We start from the raw sequence: 7605 nt of genomic DNA on the forward strand, positions 1-7605 counted from the left end.
TCTATACTTGTCATTATGGGACGCCTTCACACTTAAATATCCCTGGGGATGTGACATTGGGTGGAATTATGGAATAGATGTAAATTGTTTTCATCACAGTGCTGCTGGATATTATTGACTGCTAATAAGATTGACAAAAGTGACGTTTGACTTGAATTCAACTTGCTTGGACAGACCTTTCCCAAGCCTTGTCTTCGTTTAGATGACAAATGACCTCTACCAAAGGTCAAGGTCAATGCCCCCCAAATCCTATAACATGACATGTAAATATCATGTCCATATCATGCACTCCGGACCGGTCCCCAACACTCTTGTGTGTGTGTTGATTGTGTGTTGTTGCGGCCTGTTAGTGAACAGTCCTGGCAGGACAAACCAGTGACTGTTGAGAGTGTTGTTGTAGCCAGTTAATTAACGATCTGTGTAGGGCAAGTCAGTGACTGTTGTGGTCTGTTAATGAATGGCCTTGATAGGACAAACCAGTGACTGTGTTGACTGTTGTTGCGGTCTGTTAAAGAATGGTCTTGATAGGACAAACCAGTGACTGTGTTGACTGTTGTTGCGGTCTGTTAAAGAATGGTCTTAATAGGACAAGCCAGTGACTGTGTTGACTGTGTTGTTGCGGTCTGTTAATGAATGGTCTTGATAGGACAAACCAGTGACTGTGTTGAGAGTGTTTTTGTGGTCTGTTAATGAACGGCCTTGATAGGACAAACCAGTGACTGTGTTGACTGTGTTGTTGCGGTCTGTTAAAGAATGGTCTTGATAGGACAAACCAGTGACTGTGTTGAGAGTATTGTTGTGGCCTGTTAATGAACGATCTGTGTAGGGCAAGTCAGTGACTGTGTTGTGGCCTGTTAGTGAACGATCTGTGTAGGGCAAGTCAGTGACTGTGTTGCGGCCTGTTAGTGAACGATCTGTGTAGGGCAAGTCAGTGACTGTGTTGTTGCGGTCTGTTAAAGAATGGTCTTGATAGGACAAACCAGTGACTTTGTTGTTGTGGTCTGTTAAAGAATGGTCTTGATAGGACAAACCAGTGACTGTGTTGACTCTGTTGTTGTGGTCTGTTAAAGAATGGTCTTGATAGGACAAACCAGTGACTGTGTTGACTGTTGTTGCGGTCTGTTAAAGAATGGTCTTGATAGGACAAACCAGTGACTGTGTTGACTGTTGTTGCGGTCTGTTAAAGAATGGTCTTGATAGGACAAACCAGTGACTGTGTTGAGAGTGTTTTTGTGGTCTGTTAATGAACGGCCTTGATAGGACAAACCAGTGACTGTGTTGACTGTGTTGTTGTGGTCTGTTAAAGAATGGTCTTGATAGGACAAACCAGTGACTTTGTTGTTGTGGTCTGTTAAAGAATGGTCTTGATAGGACAAACCAGTGACTCTTGTTGTGGTCTGTTAATGAATGGCCTTGATAGGACAAACCAGTGACTGTGTTGACTGTGTTGATGCGGTCTGTTAAAGAATGGTCTTGATAGGACAAACCAATGACTGTTGTGGTCTGTTAATGAATGGCCTTAATAGGACAAACCAGTGACTGTGTTGACTGTGTTGTTGTGGTCTGTTAAAGAATGGTCTTGATAGGACAAACCAGTGACTGTGTTGAGAGTGTTGTTGTGGTCTGTTAATGAATGGTCTTGATAGGACAAACCAGTGACTGTGTTGAGAGTGTTGTTGTGGTCTGTTAATGAATGGTCTTGATAGGACAAACCAGTGACTGTGTTGTTGCGGTCTGTTAATGAATGGTCTTGATAGGACAAACCAGTGACTGTGTTGAGAGTGTTGTTGTGGTCTGTTAATGAATGGTCTTGATAGGACAGACCAGTGACTGTGTTTTTGTGGTCTGTTAATGAATGGTCTTGATAGGACAAACCGGTGGTTGTGTTGAGTGTGTTGTTGCTGTCTGTTAAAGAATGGTCTTGATAGGACAAACCAGTGACTGTGTTGAGAGTGTTGTTGCGGTCTGTTAAAGAATGGTCTTGATAGGACAAACCAGTGACTGTGTTGAGAGTGTTGTTGCGGTCTGTTAATGAACGGCCTTGATAGGACAAACCAGTGACTGTGTTGACTGTGTTGTTGTGGTCTGTTAATGAACGGCCTTGATAGGACAAACCAGTGACTGTGTTGAGAGTGTTGTTGTGGTCTGTTAATGAATGGTCTTGATAGGACAAACCAGTGACTGTGTTGTTACGGTCTGTTAAAGAATGGTCTTGAAAGGACAAACCAGTGACTGTGTTGAGAGTGTTGTTGCGGTCTGTTAATGAATGGCTTTGATAGGACAGACCAGTGACTGTGTTGAGAGTGTTGTTGTGGTCTGTTAATGAATGGTCTTGATAGGACAAACCAGTGACTGTGTTGAGAGTGTTGTTGTGGTCTGTTAAAGAATGGTCTTGATAGGACAAACCAGTGACTGTGTTGAGAGTGTTGTTGCGGTCTGTTAATGAATGGTCTTGATAGGACAAACCAGTGACTGTGTTGAGAGTGTTGTTGTGGTCTGTTAATGAATGGTCTTGATAGGACAAACCAGTGACTGTGTTGAGAGTGTTGTTGTGGCCTGTTAATGAACGATCTGTGTAGGGCAAGTCAGTGACTGTGTTGTGGCCTGTTAGTGACCGATCTGTGTAGGGCAAGTCAGTGACTGTGTTGCGGCCTGTTAGTGAACGATCTGTGCAGGGCAAGTCAGTGACTGTGTTGTTGCGGTCTGTTAAAGAATGGTCTTGATAGGACAAACCAGTGACTTTGTTGTTGTGGTCTGTTAAAGAATGGTCTTGATAGGACAAACCAGTGACTCTTGTTGTGGTCTGTTAATGAATGGCCTTGATAGGACAAACCAGTGACTGTGTTGACTGTGTTGATGCGGTCTGTTAAAGAATGGTCTTGATAGGACAAACCAATGACTGTTGTGGTCTGTTAATGAATGGCCTTAATAGGACAAACCAGTGACTGTGTTGACTGTGTTGTTGTGGTCTGTTAAAGAATGGTCTTGATAGGACAAACCAGTGACTGTGTTGAGAGTGTTGTTGTGGTCTGTTAATGAATGGTCTTGATAGGACAAACCAGTGACTGTGTTGAGAGTGTTGTTGTGGTCTGTTAATGAATGGTCTTGATAGGACAAACCAGTGACTGTGTTGTTGCGGTCTGTTAATGAATGGTCTTGATAGGACAAACCAGTGACTGTGTTGAGAGTGTTGTTGTGGTCTGTTAATGAATGGTCTTGATAGGACAGACCAGTGACTGTGTTTTTGTGGTCTGTTAATGAATGGTCTTGATAGGACAAACCGGTGGTTGTGTTGAGTGTGTTGTTGCTGTCTGTTAAAGAATGGTCTTGATAGGACAAACCAGTGACTGTGTTGAGAGTGTTGTTGCGGTCTGTTAAAGAATGGTCTTGATAGGACAAACCAGTGACTGTGTTGAGAGTGTTGTTGCGGTCTGTTAATGAACGGCCTTGATAGGACAAACCAGTGACTGTGTTGACTGTGTTGTTGTGGTCTGTTAATGAACGGCCTTGATAGGACAAACCAGTGACTGTGTTGAGAGTGTTGTTGTGGTCTGTTAATGAATGGTCTTGATAGGACAAACCAGTGACTGTGTTGTTGCGGTCTGTTAAAGAATGGTCTTGAAAGGACAAACCAGTGACTGTGTTAAGAGTGTTGTTGCGGTCTGTTAATGAATGGCCTTGATAGGACAGACCAGTGACTGTGTTGAGAGTGTTGTTGTGGTCTGTTAATGAATGGTCTTGATAGGACAAACCAGTGACTGTGTTGAGAGTGTTGTTGTGGTCTGTTAAAGAATGGTCTTGATAGGACAAACCAGTGACTGTGTTGAGAGTGTTGTTGCGGTCTGTTAATGAATGGTCTTGATAGGACAAACCAGTGACTGTGTTGAGAGTGTTGTTGTGGTCTGTTAATGAATGGTCTTGATAGGACAAACCAGTGACTGTGTTGAGAGTGTTGTTGTGGTCTGTTAATGAATGGTCTTGATAGGACAAACCAGTGACTGTGTTGACTGTGTTGTTGTGGTCTGTTAATGAACGGCCTTGATAGGACAAACCAGTGACTGTGTTGACTGTGTTGTTGCGGTCTGTTAATGAATGGTCTTGATAGGACAAACCAGTGACTGTGTTGAGAGTGTTGTTGTGGTCTGTTAATGAACGGCCTTGATAGGACAAACCAGTGACTGTGTTGAGAGTGTTGTTGCGGTCTGTTAAAGAATGGTCTTGATAGGACAAACCAGTGACTGTGTTGACTGTGTTGTTGTGGTCTGTTAATGAACGGCCTTGATAGGACAAACCAGTGACTGTGTTGAGAGTGTTGTTGCGGTCTGTTAATGAACGGCCTTGATAGGACAAACCAGTGACTGTGTTGACTGTGTTGTTGTGGTCTGTTAATGAACGGCCTTGATAGGACAAACCAGTGACTGTGTTGAGAGTGTTGTTGTGGTCTGTTAATGAATGGTCTTGATAGGACAAACCAGTGACTGTGTTGAGAGTGTTGTTGCGGTCTGTTAATGAATGGTCTTGATAGGACAAACCAGTGACTGTGTTGACTGTGTTGTTGCGGTCTGTTAAAGAATGGCCTTGATAGGACAAACCAGTGACTGTGTTGCGGTCTGTTAAAGAATGGTCTTGATAGGACAAACCAGTGACTGTGTTGACTGTGTTGTTGTGGTCTGTTAAAGAATGGCCTTGATAGGACAAACCAATGACTGTGTTGCGGTCTGTTAAAGAATGGTCTTGATAGGACAAACCAGTGACTGTGTTGACTGTGTTGTTGTGGTCTGTTAATGAACGGCCTTGATAGGACAAACCAGTGACTGTGTTGAGAGTGTTGTTGCGGTCTGTTAAAGAACGGCCTTGATAGGACAAACCAGTGACTGTGTTGACTGTGTTGTTGTGGTCTGTTAAAGAATGGTCTTGATAGGTCTAACCAGTGACTGTGTTGAGAGTATTGTTGTGGCCTGTTAATGAACGATCTGTGTAGGGCAAGTCAGTGACTGTGTTGTGGCCTGTTAGTGAACGATCTGTGTAGGGCAAGTCAGTGACTGTGTTGCGGCCTGTTAGTGAACGATCTGTGTAGGGCAAGTCAGTGACTCTGTTGTGGCCTGTTAGTGAACGATCTGTGTAGGGCAAGTCAGTGACTATGTTGCGGCCTGTTAGTGAACGATCTGTGTAGGGCAAGTCAGTGACTGTGTTGCGGCCTGTTAGTGAACGATCTGTGTAGGGCAAGTCAGTGACTATGTTGCGGCCTGTTAGTGAACGATCTGTGTAGGGCAAGTCAGTGACTGTGTTGCGGCCTGTTAGTGAACGATCTGTGTAGGGCAAGTCAGTGACTGTGTTGCGGCCTGTTAGTGAACGATCTGTGTAGGGCAAGTCAGTGACTGTGTTGACTGTATTGTTGTGGCCTGTTAATGAACGGCCCTGATAGGACAAACCAGTGACTCTGTTGTGGTCTGTTAACTGTCTGTGACTTGGCTGCTTTTGTGGATAGTGCCCAATGCCATGGACATTTGAGGGGCGGTGGGGTAGCCTGGTGGTAAAAGCGTTCGCTCTTCATGCGGAAGACCAGGATTCTATGCCCCACATGGGTACAGTGTGTGAAGCCCATTACTGTTGTCCCCGCCGTGATATTGCTTGAATATTGCTAAAAGCGGCGTGAATCCACTCACTCACATGGCTATTTGCTTGTGCACATCATCAGCTTCCGGCAACAGTCAACCCAGTCACTGGTTTTCCCTGACCAGACTCCTTAACTACCCGACAATAAGACCGCCTCCGTGGTCTAGTGGTACAGCGTCCGCCCGGAGAGCGGAAGGTCCGGGGTTCGATCGCCAGCCGCGTCATACCAAAAGACGTTAATAGATGGTACTTGTTGTTACTCTGTCTGGCGCTCGGCATTAACGTGCCAAAACAAGGACTGGTCGGCTCGGAGTCAGTATACTGTGTCTGAGTGGGGTATTCATGTTAAACTGCGGCATGATATCTCAGTGAGCTAGCACTATAAATCGGCATCAGTCCGGACTAGTACAAGCAGCCACACACACACGTACATGCACGTCGCAATATAAGTGCGATAATCTTGGACGCGACGTTAAACCCTATTTAACCTCACCTCACCTCACCTCACCTCACCTCACCTCACCAGACAATAATCGTTTTTCGCTGCATAATGAGTACCATACATGGTGTGGGCTGTCGTTGAAATGTCTTCTCACAAGGCCTGTAAATCGGTACCGATTGCTAATACCAGCTTCTTTATTTGTGTGTTGGTAGTGTCAGGTGTTCTGTTTGTCAGCTGACTACTCTTTTGTCCTATTTCCAACAGTGAGGGGCGGTCGGGTAGCCTATTGGTTAAAGCGTTCGCTCGTCACGCTGAAGACCCGGGTTCGATTCCCGACATGGGTACAAGGTGTGAAGCGTAAAACCATACTCGCTCACTCCAACAGTGAATCACACCAGTCATAATGTTGTACATATCCGAAGAAAAGGCTGGTGCATAATTAATGCTCATGTGTATATATATCAACACGATGGATTTTGTTTGTTGTTTAACGCCGCACTCAGCAGTATTCCAACTTTATTGCGACTGTCTGGAAATAATCGAGACTGGACCAGACAACCCAGTGACATATCATGAGAATCGATCCACGCAATTGGGATCGATGACATGCATTAACCAAGTCAGCGAGACTGACCACCTGATCCCTTTTTACAAGCATAGTCGCCTTTTAGTCGCCACTTACGACAAGCATATTCACCTTTTACGACAAGGATGGGTTGCAGAAGACCTTTTCAAACCTGAATCCTCACGGTATCAATGGGATGGAATCTCCACGCATGAGTTTATATCATTTTTACCTTTATAACTTGTAACTTGTTTGACATGGCACAATTATTATTGTGATCCCATAATTGATGATCATATTTGCAGTCTCATATTGAGATGAAAATACACTTCAGATGTCATAAATGAACTCAAGCTGTTAAACCAATATTAAACATAGGCTTTGGGTCTCTGCCAAGACAAGTCCGTCTCTTGCTTTTCAGAGCACAATATACCATTTCAGAATTTATGGAGGAATAATTATTATTCCTCATTCTCTTTTGACAGACATCCATCCTATAGAGATATTTCCATAATGGACACCCCAAAAAGAGCAAGAGTACATCGTTACAGATTTGCCTCCCTGGCAGACATCTGTCATCACAGCAGTTCTGGAAAGATTGATTGCTTTTATTATCGTCGATTGTGTTACTACAATAATAGTTGGGTCATATGGTCAACTGTAAGTGGGATGGATAGACACTGTGATCAATTCAGTGTGGTTAATTATGAAATTATTTCTGACCTTTCTTTAATTTCATATTCCTAATAAGTTTAGCTCCGCACTCGAGCATCAAGCTACAGACCGGAAGGCGCCCGACGTGCTACGATGACGTGTTGTCGGGTATTAAAAACCAATATGTTACTTTGCATTGCTAAATATTAAAGGAGGCTTGAAAGAAATGAGCTACAATAAACGAAATATCTGTTCGCCTCAGGGGAATTCATCGAGTGTTCATTCCAAGCGCTGCTTAATCCTAGATGCTAAATTTCCCTGCGTTTTG

Source organism: Haliotis cracherodii, unplaced genomic scaffold (genome assembly GCF_022045235.1).
Source record: "Haliotis cracherodii isolate W230 unplaced genomic scaffold, xgHalCrac1.p SCAF_4, whole genome shotgun sequence".
In the NCBI taxonomy this organism is placed as follows: domain Eukaryota; kingdom Metazoa; phylum Mollusca; class Gastropoda; order Lepetellida; family Haliotidae; genus Haliotis; species Haliotis cracherodii.